The sequence below is a fragment of the Rhipicephalus microplus genome, chromosome X (assembly GCF_043290135.1).
Source record: "Rhipicephalus microplus isolate Deutch F79 chromosome X, USDA_Rmic, whole genome shotgun sequence".
In the NCBI taxonomy this organism is placed as follows: Eukaryota; Metazoa; Arthropoda; class Arachnida; order Ixodida; family Ixodidae; genus Rhipicephalus; species Rhipicephalus microplus.
In genome coordinates this window covers 158,318,045-158,331,849 of record NC_134710.1, presented here as the reverse complement: position 1 = coordinate 158,331,849, position 13,805 = coordinate 158,318,045, and the positions used below count along the sequence as shown (strand labels likewise).

The 13,805-nt window shown below is 45.7% G+C and overlaps 1 protein-coding gene across 1 annotated transcript in view; it reads right to left on the bottom strand.

The window, feature by feature from the left end:
* LOC142775126 (adenylate cyclase type 7-like) overlaps positions 1–13,805 on the bottom strand; it is a 286,309-nt gene that overhangs the window by 23,005 nt on the left and 249,499 nt on the right. The gene's annotated exons all lie outside the window — the stretch shown is intronic.

Sequence of the window (13,805 nt, the reverse complement as noted above, 5' to 3'; positions counted from 1 at the left end):
AAAACGGATGGGCGGCTGCATGGAAATGCAGTGCAGGAAACAAATCACATGTTCTGCGTATAACGACGATTCGAGAGCCCAGTAGACGTCACGGCAACTACTGTTTAGGTCACAGTAGTGCGCCAAGAAGGACGAGAAATATCAGCAAAAAATATTGCGCTCTTTTTTGTATTTTCGGAGCCTGGTGAGTGGCCCTTTGTGTTTATTTTTGCATGTGCCACGATTATTTAATTGTTGAGTGCTCAAAATGTAATATAGGATACGTTTTCAGTGCCTGTTATTTTTCTTCTGTGTCACTGGGCGTCAGCGTGGGCCCAAATACAGGGTGTCCCACGTACCTTTAGACTAAGTTTAAAAATATGCCGGAACACGTAAAATCGACTCGACCAAATGCATGTTTCTCTTCGTGGCCATGAGTTAGTCGGACTATCTTTTGTGTTCTCAAATATTGTTCAATTAGATATGTTTAATAACTAACTTTTCAAGAAACGAAGATGAATAAAGAATTTCAATGAGAAAGTTGTATATCGCTTTTGCAAAACGTTCGATTAGACAGTTTTGAACTTTATATTTGTCAGGTATTAGTTTTTTTCTGGTAATTACAAATGTCCGCGAAATACAAGATATACCGCGTGACAAACCCGCCCGTGCGGCAGTGTGCGCAATAATTATAGAGCTGCCTACCGTTCCGCGTACGAATGACCATAGCATTCGCCCCATTGTGCTGTCTCAGCAAGGCCGCAATGATGGTGGTGGCTTTACGATGAATACGTTTTGCTATCGGTCACAAAAACGATAACCACCGTGAATACTTATCGCTGTCATGAACCGTTGCGAGGCAAGCTTGTCGTTCGTACGCGGAACGTTAGGGAGCACTAGAATCATCGTGCGCACCAACGCGCGAGCGGGTTCGTCACGTGGTACTGTCATGTGAACTCTGTATAAAGTTACGTGGGACACCCTGTATATGAAGCTTTTTTCTGAAATAAACTTAGTTGCGAGTGTAGCGAGTGTGGTGTTCTTCTTATCCCTCTGGTCCATGTTAAAAACTGCGCTACTTAACCTAACGGTAAAATGATCAATTACCATATAGCCCAGTTATACACCTTATTGGAGGTATTCCCCTGACTCTGCGGCTGGCCCGATGCACAAGTGTGTTGACTGGCAGAGGGCTTTTAAGGCGACTGTCTGGAAGAGTGTGCAGCATCCGTGAGGGCTACCCAGCACCTCCGCCAATCGTCACGTCCCTTTAGAAGTCCAGGTGAGATTTATTTGACGTAGGGGTAGAGCAGCAGGACTCTTGCCAGGCGCGTCGCTTGGCCGTGCACTCGAGAGACGGATAGCGCATGTACTTCTTTTGTGTCCTCTGCCTCTGGATGAGCATGTCACCCACTATATACTACGGCTGACATTATCATTAAAGTACATATATAAAGTTTGTAAAATTAGATGGGCAGCACTGTAATCACAATGAACTTGTCGCAACATTACGCTTGCACTGGTTCTTTTTCCAAAGGACTTCAGAGAACTAGCGTGGCTCTGTGCTATAGATTACTTGATTGTCAAGCAGAATGCTTGGGTTCGACTCCTGCTAGAACAATATTACATACATCCGTTCTATTTGTAGGGTCAACGCTGCTGATATCAAGTTTTCTTAACGCCGTTGCATTTAAATTACCAATGTCTACTCGAGCCGTTCTTCGGTTTAGATTTAAACTTCGAAACCCCTGCGGCGCATACCGCAGCCAGCGGTATACGCGTACGTGCCATGCGTGTCAAGAGAAAAATGTTTGACATCGTACGAAACGTGCTTTCACATCACTTATGTCATGACTAGACATTCATAATCGTCAAACACCCTCATCTATCACACTAATTTTGGGTCGACCCCAAGTTAAGGAGCTGATTTCTCGATGAGAGCTTGCAGATGTAGGCGGCTAGATAGATAGATATGTAAATAGAGATGCTGAAAGTGTCTGCAGTGTGCAAAAAAATATTCGCATTTAAGAAGTGTGATTTGTATTTACAATCTGTCAAGAGGCAGCGCAATGCTATCTTTCCAGAGCCTATGAAAACTTCCTAAATTTCACAAAAGGACGTCATCACCATGAAAGAGGAAGAAAATACCTAAATTCAGGGATAAATCCTAGGGTTGGCATCATTGTTTTATAGGCAAGAATCCATTCGGGACCAATTACAAAGGTAGTAAAGAGAAGTGTGTAAATTAAATATATGAAGCTATATAACTGTGGGCAGTCCATCGTACCCACGACGTGGCGTAGAGGCTACAGGTCTATAGGGTGTCAAACAGGCGACTCGCAGATGACTGTGCTCGTGCCACATTTTTTTCTCCGTCTTGCCCCCCCCCCCCCCCCAAAAAAAATGGGGTGAAAATTGTTCTGGATACAATAACCTGTTACTATCTATCTATCTGAGTTCGTGACCTAAGAATACACATGACTGATCTCATTGTTTTCGTGCGACACCTCATGTGATCACTATGTGTTGAGGCACACCGTGAAACAAGAACTACATTTCTGAATCGGAGTCCTTATTTAGATCATCAACGCGATCAGAATCAACATGTTGGAATCGTGCCGCCGAATATCCTTCAGATGTGACCTATACACGAGAAATAGGGCCGTTTTTTTTTCTACAGAGAAACCTGTTATGAGATGAAAACTCGGGTCACGCGCAGCGCCGTAGTTGTCCGCCCCCGTCGCCACTGTCCGTAACCACTGTCGCACGAAATGAGAAACAAAACCCAGTATCAAGAACACATGGGGGCCTCGAACCCACGTTCGCTGCGCGCCAGTTCATTTCTCTACCACTTACCACGCTTGGTACTCTTTCGCAAACTAGCCTTAGGCAGGCTTGATGTCAGGAAAGAATCGCGTTATTATGAGTAATGAAGCTTTTTATAAAAGCAAAATAACAACCAGGCATCACAAAATGCGAATAGCGCAACGAGTGAGTCGTCCAATGCTCCAACCAAATATAAAAGGTTGTTCTTGATCATTTATTAACTGTCACACATACCCACTTGAGGCATAAATCATTATCGTCGTATGCCGCTGCATGAAAAGTTTTCACAAAATTCCTTGCAAGTGTCCATCGGATACCACGCTTCTAAAAATAACAAAGGATAGCATAGCGAATACCAGCCAACTACCCAGAAATTATTATTATTATGCCGTAGGAGGTACGCAGCCAGTGTGGTTGCAGCAGCTACCTACGCAGCGTTTAGAAAACGCTCTAAAAGGCCGCTCTTCTAGCTTTCCCTGTGACTGTTTAGCGCATTCCGCGCAGGCCAGGCGCTTTTTCAAATGGTGCCGTTCGCTGACAATTTCTGCAGATATTTCCGCTCCTCTTTGCCGTTTCCACCCCCTTCCTTGTCCCGGCGCTTGCGGGACTAAATGTTGCCAGCGCGGCCCGCTGGCGTACGTGAGAGACCTCAGCTATCACCTATCAGTCGCGACGTGGTAGCGGCCTGGTACTACAGCTAGTTCACGCCCCGATGAACATGAATAAAGCCTTTTCTACATTGCATTTTACCAATATTACAAAATACCACAGTCAATATTATCGACGAGATAACAACATTTTTTTAGAAAATGTGTTTTTTTACTTTGTTGCTGCAAAGCGATACACAACTGCGCGATTCATAACTTCATCAACTACTGACTGGAATAACTCTATCGTGTATTGAGCCCACCCCACTACGTGTCATAAAAAGTAAATAGAAGAAAGGAAAAAAAAAACTGGCTAACACATACACAGCAAAAATTGAGCGCATAAAATTTTAAAAAGATATAACTGAGTGAATGTAGGAAAATATTGAATAATAAATAAACTGTCTCTTAAATTTACGGACACAGAAAATAAGTCAAGGCACCCGATTTGCGACGGATATAACGGAAACTACAAGCAGCAAACGAACATCATCTATATTGTCACAATGCCGGAACAGCAGCAGTTGAATACAGGAAACTCACTTTAATTGAACCAGAACACTGGCAAACTGATCGGAAGAGAACCTCGTCTTTTTTCTCTCTGTGCGCGTTTTCTTCGTCGTTCTTTTGGTGCTGCATATTCAATGTGGCATTCGCCCCCCTCTAGAGAGCAGCGTCCCGATGCTCTTCTACAAAAGACGGTGTAGTAGATGTATGGTGTAAATCAGTCCGAAAAATAGGGCTTCATTCGCCCAACGTGCACGATTTCTGGTTTTTGCTGGCGAGTTGTCGAAGGGCTGTCAGGAACGACCACGTAATTAACGTCGCTCAGGCGTTGTAAAACTGTGTAGGGGCCAAAATACCTCTTCAGCAATTTTTCAAACAGTCCCCGGCGGCGCATAGGACTTCATACCCAGACTTTGTCGCCGGGCCGATAGATGACATGTTTGTGTCGCAGATTATAAAGTTGGGCGTCGTAATTTTGCTGCTGGGTGATTCGGACGCGTTCAAGCTGCCTCGCTTCTTCTGCTCGTTGGGTAAAAGATGCAGCGTTCAAATCGATGTCATTGCAGTCGTGCAGTAACATGGCGTCAAGCATCGTCGTCACTTCACGGCCATGAAGGAGACTGAACGGCGTTCTTCGTGTAGCTTCTTGCTGCGCTGTATTATAGACGAACGTGATGTGCGGTAGAATGTCGTCCCAGTTCTTGTGATCCACGTTAACGTACATACTCAACATGTCGGCAATAGTCTTGTTGAGGCGTTCTGTTAAGCCGTTGGTTTGTGGATGATAGGAAGAGGTTTTCCGGTGGGATGTTCCACTGAGCTCAAGCACTGTCTTCAGGCGCGCGGCCTTGAAAGCGGCACCTTGATCCGTTAGTTAGATTGTCGGAGCACCGTGCCTCAGGACGATATTTTCTACGAAGAATCGTGCGGTTTCAACGGTGGTGCCACTTGACAAAGCCTTTGTTTCCACGTAGCACGTAAGATAATCAGTGGCGACTATTACCCACTTGTTGCCAGCATGGGAAGTCGAAAATGGTCCGAGGAGATTCATTCCAGTTTGGGCGAAAGGTACCGTGGGCACTTTAATTGGTTGTAATAGTCCAGCTCGTTTTAACGGTGGCGATTTTCGTCGTTGGCAATTGAGGCACGTGCGCACGTAATGCTTTACAATAGCTGGAAGTTTTGACCAGTAGTATTTCTGTTGGATTCTGGCCAATGTGCGTGTGTATCCGAGATGACCAGACGTTGGCTCATTGTGGCAAGCACAAAGTATCTCCTCACGGATTGACGTCGGAACGACAAGTAGGTGGGTGCTTCCTCTGGGAGAAAAGTTCTTATAGAGAACACCACTGCGTAAGCAGAATGACGGCAGGCTCCTTGCAAATCTTCTAGAGATGGTTGTTGTCCGGCCATTCAAAAATGCAATAAGGGGAAGCAACTCGCTGTCTTCTTTCTGCTTGCACGAAATCGTAGTGGTGTCGACGACTCCTACAAACGCCATGGTGTCATCTTCTGTGTCATCGTCGCGCTTTATCGGTGACTGACTCATCGCTTTATCGGCGTTTGACTGACCCTCGAGGTCGATTAAAAACAGTCTTTTAACTGATGAAGAAGATCTACTAGACGCTGTCTCTGCACTGGTGACAAATCCGTGCTTACGTCAATAGGTGGTGGGGCTGACGTGGCTTGCGGCTCGTCCTGTTGTACAACACAGCACTCGCGGATTTCGGTGATCTTGTCGAAGTAGGCAACTGTAGTGCCTTGTGTAATGTGTCGTCGCTCGTTGGTAAAATTCGTCAACAAAACCTCCGCTTCACCACACACAACACTGACAATACTTCTGGCAATTGCAACACCGCGAGAGAGTAGAAGCGTCAATACTTGTTCAGCGATTCCTTCTCCAGTATTCTGCTCGCTGCACGTGACTGAAACAAGGCGGCACAATAACGGAGGTACGGTCACATCGTCAATGACTCGCAGGGATTTTCAATGTAGCGCTGCGCTTTGATCCGCTGAAAAGGTCAGTACACCGTCCGGTATATTGATGATGGCACCATATTCACGCAAGAAATCCATCCCCAAGATTGCCTGTTTGCAACACAGAAAGAATAATGAAAGTTGCGACAAAGGATGCATCCCCTATCTTCATTCTTGCGGTGCACTTTCCGGTAGGTGTGAGTAGCTGCCCTCCAGCTCCTCTAATCTGCGGTCCTATCCATTCCATTCTAACCTTCCTTAGCGTGTCTACCAGACTCTCATTCATTATTGAGAAGTCCACGCCAGTGTCGACCAATGCCATGGCGTCATGTCTGTCAATCGTAATTGCAACTTTGGCAGTAACAACCCCATCTTTCGTCGATTCATTGAAAATGTGTCTCTCTTCGGTCGGCAGTATTGGGGGATTTTCAGCACTTCGACGATTCGCAACCTTCCCCCCTGAGGCCGCTGCTTTTAGTTTCCCCGGTGTGGACTAGGAGATCTCCCTCTTGGAATGTCAGTGGTGCTCCTTCTAGAGGATGGAGAATAACTCGCAGGAGAGGGTGAGCGCGACCGAAACCCAGGAAGAACATCCCGCGGGGTCATGACACTCGTGTCGACGTCAGGTGTTTTGTTGAAATGGCGCCGAGGAATAGTGGAAGGAAACCCTTGGTACCCTGCGACGCGATACGGGCAATACCGAACGATGTGGCTTGCTTCCCCACAATGAAAGCACAGGAGCCTATGGTCAGGGGTACGCCAGATGTCAGTCTTGCGAAGTGGTGGCTGCCTCAGCGTCGAAGTTTCTCTGTTTTACCAAGGCGCTGTCGGCGGATGTTGCTGGTGGTACTCATGTGGTATCGGCACGTTCGCTGGCTGGCGGCGGACTATGTCTGCATAGCTTGCCCTGGGAGTGCTCGTGTTTGGCTCAGGAAGCGAGAGCGCTTGCCTGATCTTTTGGCTACGACTTCCCTTTACTGAGGCGATCGCGCAGTCATTCGGTTTGGCGACGAGATTCTTGACCTTTTCTTGTACGATTTCTCGTATTAGTTGGCGCAAAGAACCTTCGTCGGGTGTTGTTGCTGTGGTCGTAGCTGTCACGCTGATCGGTGCACTGTGGGTTTGGCGGTCATACTGGCAATAACGTAGATGGAGTGCGCGTTCGATAGATGTCGCCTCCTTGGAGAATTCATCAACACTTGTAGGCGGGTTTCGTACGAGACCAGCGAAGAGCTTCTTCTAAACGCCCCACATGAGGTGGCTAACCTTTTTCGCTTCGGGCATATTAGGATCTGCTCGACGAAATAGCCGTGCCATGTCCTCAACAAACATCGTAACGGATTCATTTGGTTTCTGAATCCATGACTTGAGGAGACGCTGTGCGATTTCTCGTCTTTCAGTGCTCGCGAACGTGTCGAGGAACTTCTGCCGAAACTCGTCCCAAGACGACCACACACGATTCGTGAACCATGTTCGGGCTCCGTCTTGAAGCGGAAAATAAACGTAGCCCAATTTCTGTGTGGTGTTCTACCCGTTAACATTCGCTGTGTGCTCGAATTCCTCGAGCCAGTCATGTACGTCCTCATATGCGTTTCCGTGGAAGTCAACCGGAAGTCGAGGGTTCGAATCAGTTACCTGTGTCGTGCTTGGGCTGGAAATGTTGGGGCCAGTGCTTCCAGGCGCCGTCATGCTTTCTGGCACGGTCACGCTTTCCGGCAATGGACCAAACTCTGGGCTGAGGCCTAACAGGTGGCGGCTGCTGCGGTGAACGGGGGTGTCGATGTGTGGAAGCCTTTCTGGACTAGATGCGGGGCTGTTGTCAGGCGTCCCGAACATGTACCCAGCACCTCCACCAGTGTCACAATGCCGGAACAGCATCAATTGAATACAGGAAACTCACTTTAATTTTACCAGAACACTGGCAAACTGATCAGAAGACAACCTCGTCTTTTTTATCTCTCTGCGCGTGTTCTTCGTTGTTTTCTTGGTGCTGCATATTCAATGTGGCAATATGTCCCCCATGTGTTGCACTTGTCTTGAAGCAAGGGAGGCTCTGGGTACGTCACCCAGAGTTTCATAAGGTGGGCAGCTTCACATTGAACTTCCCAGAAAGAAAGCCTCGTAGTCCGCTTGCTCTGAATGAGGAACATCTTGCGTGGCAGCAGCAACTCCTCTGTGGGGATGTTCTGTCCCGCGGGGTTCTATAGGGCGGCGGGAGGAACCCATGGAGTCGCTTTCTCCTCTTTGGCTTTGGCCATGCTGTAGTGTCCGGAGCCGAAGTATCTTTGCCCTTTGTTCGGTCGTTTCTAGAAGAAGTGAGATCTTCCGGGCCTCATGTTTTCTGGGTATTTGGACTTGAACTTTGCCTCTTTTTTAGCTCTACTTTCCGCGGTGAAAGCTGCGCTGCAAGTTGGACGTGAGAAAAACTGCCATCACATGCAGACGCACCAGGGCCATATTCTTCAAACAGACTAGCCGTAAAAAGCTCGAAAGTAATTTTCGACAGGAACCTGTGCCGCATGGAAAGATACACGAGGAGCAAGCAGACGTTGACCACTCTCTCCGTTCACGAGATGTCATGGTTCACTTGGTCTTAGTTGAGGATGGACTGATGGTACGGTAACGTCAAACGGAGCTGGTTGGCTGACAGGCACTGGCTGGGATAGTTCCCTACGAGGTAAGCCGTATACTCCAGCAGGCGGCGACTCCACAATCGAACATCTGCGACGCTGTTGAAACGTCGCTCGTGCCTGTTTGCGATAATGAGTATCGTCGATGGAATATTTTGTCCAGGTCCAGGATAGCTGAAATGATATTTCGGATCTGTCGAATACGGTCGGGTCGGACACTGCATCACGCGTCGTTCGGGTTACGCCAGCGTCCCGGGTGTCCGTGCTTCGGAAATCTGATGAAATAGCGGACTCTGAGTTGGGAGTCAGGCGACTGACGGGGCTGAAACTGTGCGTTCTTGCTTGCGCGTACAGGGCCCCTGCAGGGCGCTTCCTCGTGCACAGCGCCTATCTTCTGCTTCATCTACAAATGCCACTTTCGATTTGTGAATCATTTGTAGTGTGAAAACATTGGTCATCACAGCGCATAGGGCCAGAAACAGTTCCTTTATGAAGAAGACCTCAACACCACAGATTGCGCATTTAAATAGCACTCATTCAAATAGTTTACATTTCACCGAAAATATTCCTATAGAAAGCATTCATTTTTAAAATTCGTTTGTTAAAGTTTTACTGTTGCTCCCAACGAAAATTATTAAACGAAAAAGTACAAAACTAGAAAACAATCTTTTTTGGTACAAAACTAGAAATTATTCTATCTTCTCGGATACACATAAATGAAAAGTAGGCTATATTGACACATGAGGCTGAACGCTACCTTTTAAATTTTCTGACTTGTGCAGCTAATACAAAATTTACTTTTTCTTTTTTTCTATATTTCAGTGATAACTGCAGGTGATTGTCTACTTTTTTATGTCTAAAACTTCATTATTGCTCACAGCGTTCTCGTGGAAACATTTACTCGGCTGGTGTCGGCGTCAAAAGCTGGTGTCGGTGACCCCAAAAATGGGCGAAATTCTCCTCGGACAAATTTTTGTATCCGTGCATGAAGCTGCTCCGATGCCAGTAAAACGACTTAAGGATTTATTTTCTTACCTTATACTACTAGCAAAATAAAACCAAAAGCTTGGTTCATTTTGTTCCTGGTGTCAACGCAGAATTGTTTTTTAAGTCTGCCATGTAGGAGGGGCAAAACGCTGCCAAAACGCATCGAAATTCCTTAGAAGGTGTTTATTATTCATCACATCTCGGATTTCTCTCGTGAAATGTGAGAATTTCATTATTGGAAAGTAAATCGTGAGCTTTTTACGGCGTCGTTCATCACTCTGACCAGCCCAAAACTCGACATGTAAGGCTCCCCGACGTTCTGGGCTTGGAGGCAGCCCTGCAGCTACTGTGCCCGTTTTCACATGACCATACAGGGCAGTGGCGAGCTTTGACCTGGACGGAGCGGACATGCCGCCATGTCGCTACAAGTGCCGCAGTATTTAGAAGGAGCCCATACCGGTGATTTCAAAAACACAATGTGGCAAAAAGGTCATGCGATTCGAATTCCGCTACATTGTTATGCCAACTATCTGAATATAGCCGCAATCTCCCTTGTGAGCCAAATCGGCTGCGTGGCAGCCCTTTAAAAAGCGCTAGCACAGTGAAGGGTTTAAGGAAAGGGCACTTGAGAAAGCGGCGTCTTCGCGCTACGCTTGTGAACTCTCCTTGCTACGCACAACTGCAATAGTAGAGTTGTTCGCAGTAGCGCTTGCTTTCCACCGTTTGTGTTTTTCTATCAAGCATATGAAGCAGTTCGCGAATCCTTTAGGAAATATAAAAAAAACACCCTGAAAAGAACAAGAATATTGCCTTATCGCTTTCGTTTATTTAATGCTGCTTTTTTACCGCTGTATTTTTTCTGCACATTTATGAGGTACTCTGCATTGTCGTGGGGTTAGTCGCAGAGGATATTTTTTGACTATGTATACACTGTTACCTAAAAGCGAACTAACTCGAGATTTCTGCTTTTTTGTGTGTGTTCAAATGAAAGCCCGTATCTCTCTGAGAGGGATAATATTTACTCAGTCGTAGAACTCAACCAAAGCCGCGAATGACGCGGAAGGGTCACGTGCCAAAGGGCGGATAAAAAGCTTAAGCGTTATCTTTGCCAGTGCAAGAAGCGGCAAAGTTTGCCAAGCCATGCGTAATTACATCCGCTACCCAAAAACATTACTTTGTTCATTTATTTATTTATTTATAATACCTCAAGGGCCCCAGTCAAGGGGTGTTACATGAGGGGGTAGACAGTTCACAAACAGATGATTTGTTCGATGGCTTCTTTGAAATGGGCGATGCTGGAGTGGTGCACGATGGCAGCAGGAAGATCGTTCCATTCTGTTGATGTTTGCACAAAAAATGAAGAGTGATGGGCAGTGGTATGCGCACGGGGTGGATAAACCGCTTTCGAATGGCTGATACGGCATGAAAGACGACGGGCTGGAACGATAACACGGTTTAGGTGGAATGCATGATAAAATGTGTGAAACAGTCTTTCACAGTCTTTAAATTTTGCGGCGTGGAGCTAAGTTAACCATGTTAGCTTGAGATTTTAGTTCGGTGACGCTGCTAAGATAGGAATGGTCACAATAAATGAATCTGGCTGCACGATTTTGGATGGTTTCAAGCGTTTTAATAAGAGTTATTTGATGGGGATCCCTGATGGCACATGCGTATTCCAACTTCGGGTGGACTAGTGTTAGATAGGTTAAAAGTTTAACAGTAGGTGGGGCAAGACGTAAGTTTCTTCGGAGATAGCCAAGCACGCGGTTGGCGTCATTAGTGATGTTCATAATGTGGGATGACCAGGTCAGATCTAAAGTAAGAGTGATACCGAGGTATTTACGTGAATTAGCTGCTGTTATTTCAGAATCAAATATGAAGTATTTATTAGAGGAATAAGATTGACGGCCATGGAAGGAAATGACACAAGTTTCCTTTATGTTAAGGGACATCAGCCATTTTTCGCACCATGATTGAATCAAAGAAAGATCAGACTGTAGGATGACAGGGTCGTTAGGATTGTGAATAGGACGATAAATGACACAGTCGTCTGCGAACAGACGAGTGTTAGACGCTAAGTTATTGGGGAGGTCGTTAATATTGATTAGGAATAGTAGAGGACCAAGGACCATGCCTTGAGGTACGCCGGAGGTTACAGCGGGTAGGGAGGAGCGATGGTTATTAGCACAAACGAACTGCTTACGGTTAGTCAAGAAGTCACATATCCAATTAAAAACAAGACAATTAAGGTTAAGACGTGAAAGCTTCAAAAATAATCTGTTATGAGAAACTTTGTCAAAGGCTTTTTCGCAATCAATGAAAATGACGTCTACAGGTATGTTATTATCCAGGCTAGAACTCAGGTCGTTAAGTAACAGGGCGACTTGAGTGTCACATGAAAGTCCTTTTTGAAAACCGTGTTGGTTAGGGTGAAGGAAATGTACTGAACGTAGAAAAATTACTATGTGGGAATAAATTATGTGTTCCATTAATTTGGAGCATACACTTGTGATGGATATGGGGCGATAATTAATCGGTGAAGATGAAATACCTTTTTTCGGGACAGGAACGATCTTACCAAGCTTGCAGTCTTCCGGCACCACTCCGCACGAAATGGACTGCTGAAATATGTGCGAAAGAATAATGCTTGTTATAGGCTTAGTGTTTTTCAGAATTTCGGAATCGATGCCATCCATTCCCGCGGATGACGTTAGTTTCAATTCGTCAATTAGTTTTGCAATACCGTATGAATCGAATTTAATGCCTGGCATGAAAGGATGATCAAGAAATGGGGAGTCTGGAAGCGGGCTGCAACAATCAGGGGTAAATACGGAAGAGAAGGCAGTATTTAGTACTTGAGGGGTAACATGTTCTGGAATAGGATCGCCGTGTTCATCAAGTAAGGATAACGTTTTTGTGGGGTTGGGGTTAGTGGCTCTCCAAAATTGTTTAGGGTTATTTCGTAGCATATTAGGTAATGTAGAAGAGAAAAAAGAACGCTTAGCCCTCGCAGCGAGTGATTCGAATTCATTTGCCGTTCCGCGGTACTTGTTCCAAGCGCTCGCGCTGTTAGACAGTTTAGCCGAGCGATATAATCGCTTTTTCTTATTGTTAAGACGCTTAAAAGATATCTTGAACCAAGGTGAAGACGCCCGTTTCGTAATTGTAATTGTGGGTATAAATCTATTGATCAAATCATGGATTTTGCACTTGAACAAAGACCAGTTAGTTTCAAGGGGGCGTTGGAAGAAGTCGTTTAAATACCATTCACAAAATATAGATAGTTCGTTGTTAATGGCGGCATAGTTACCCTTATCGTAGAGTGTGAGGGTTTTCTTGGAATGGCTTTTGCCTGGTAGTTGATTAGAAAACGAAGCGTGAAGCACAGCGTGATCACTAATCTCTGGGAGAGGAACTAGGGATGCAAGATTGTCGGGGTGTGACGTGAAAATGAGGTCGAGAATATTTGAAGACTGCTCAGTAGCTCGCGTTGGGAATGAAACAAGTTGAGATAAACCAAATGTTAGGCACGTGTTAACAAAGTCGCTTTCCATAGTGTGTTTAGATATCGTGAGCGCGAGGTTAGACCAGATTATTCTTGGGAAGTTAAAGTCACCCATTAAAATAACCGGTATGTTAGGATAAGAGGCATTCAGGAAGTTAAGAGCACTGTGGAAATTAGCGATAAATGAAGCATCTGCGTCAGGGGGGCGGTAACAGACTCCGATGATAACCGGAGGATATGAATTTCTGCAGCAGACAAACAGTAATTCAAGGCTGGAAGGGATGACCACTGGAGAGCAATTTAATCGACTGTGAGCAGCTATCAGAACGCCACCACCACGCTTACCATCACAATCTCGCCGAAAAATAGTAAAGCCAAGAAAGCATGGTGCTAATTCGGAATCGCTTATTGAAGGGTTTAGCCACGTTTCAGTTAAGGGAACAAAGTTGCATTCTGTCGTGCAGATAAGATTAAAGAGCGAGTCGCGTTTCGGCAAGAGGCTTCTAATGTTAGTGTGTACAATTGACAAAAGTTCAGGGTTTAATTTAGGATTTGCTGAGGTGGGAGGTGGTAGCTATGGGCGCAGGGGGATTACTTTTTCAGAAGAGCGATCGACAACGTAAGTGGTGCCATGAATGGTTAGTTTGTTGTACCGAAGTTTATAGGCATTGCGAGATGCTTTACCAAATTCAATGATGTGCTTACGGGCCTTGCGTGTGTTGGGGGAAAGATCTTCGCTAATGCTGT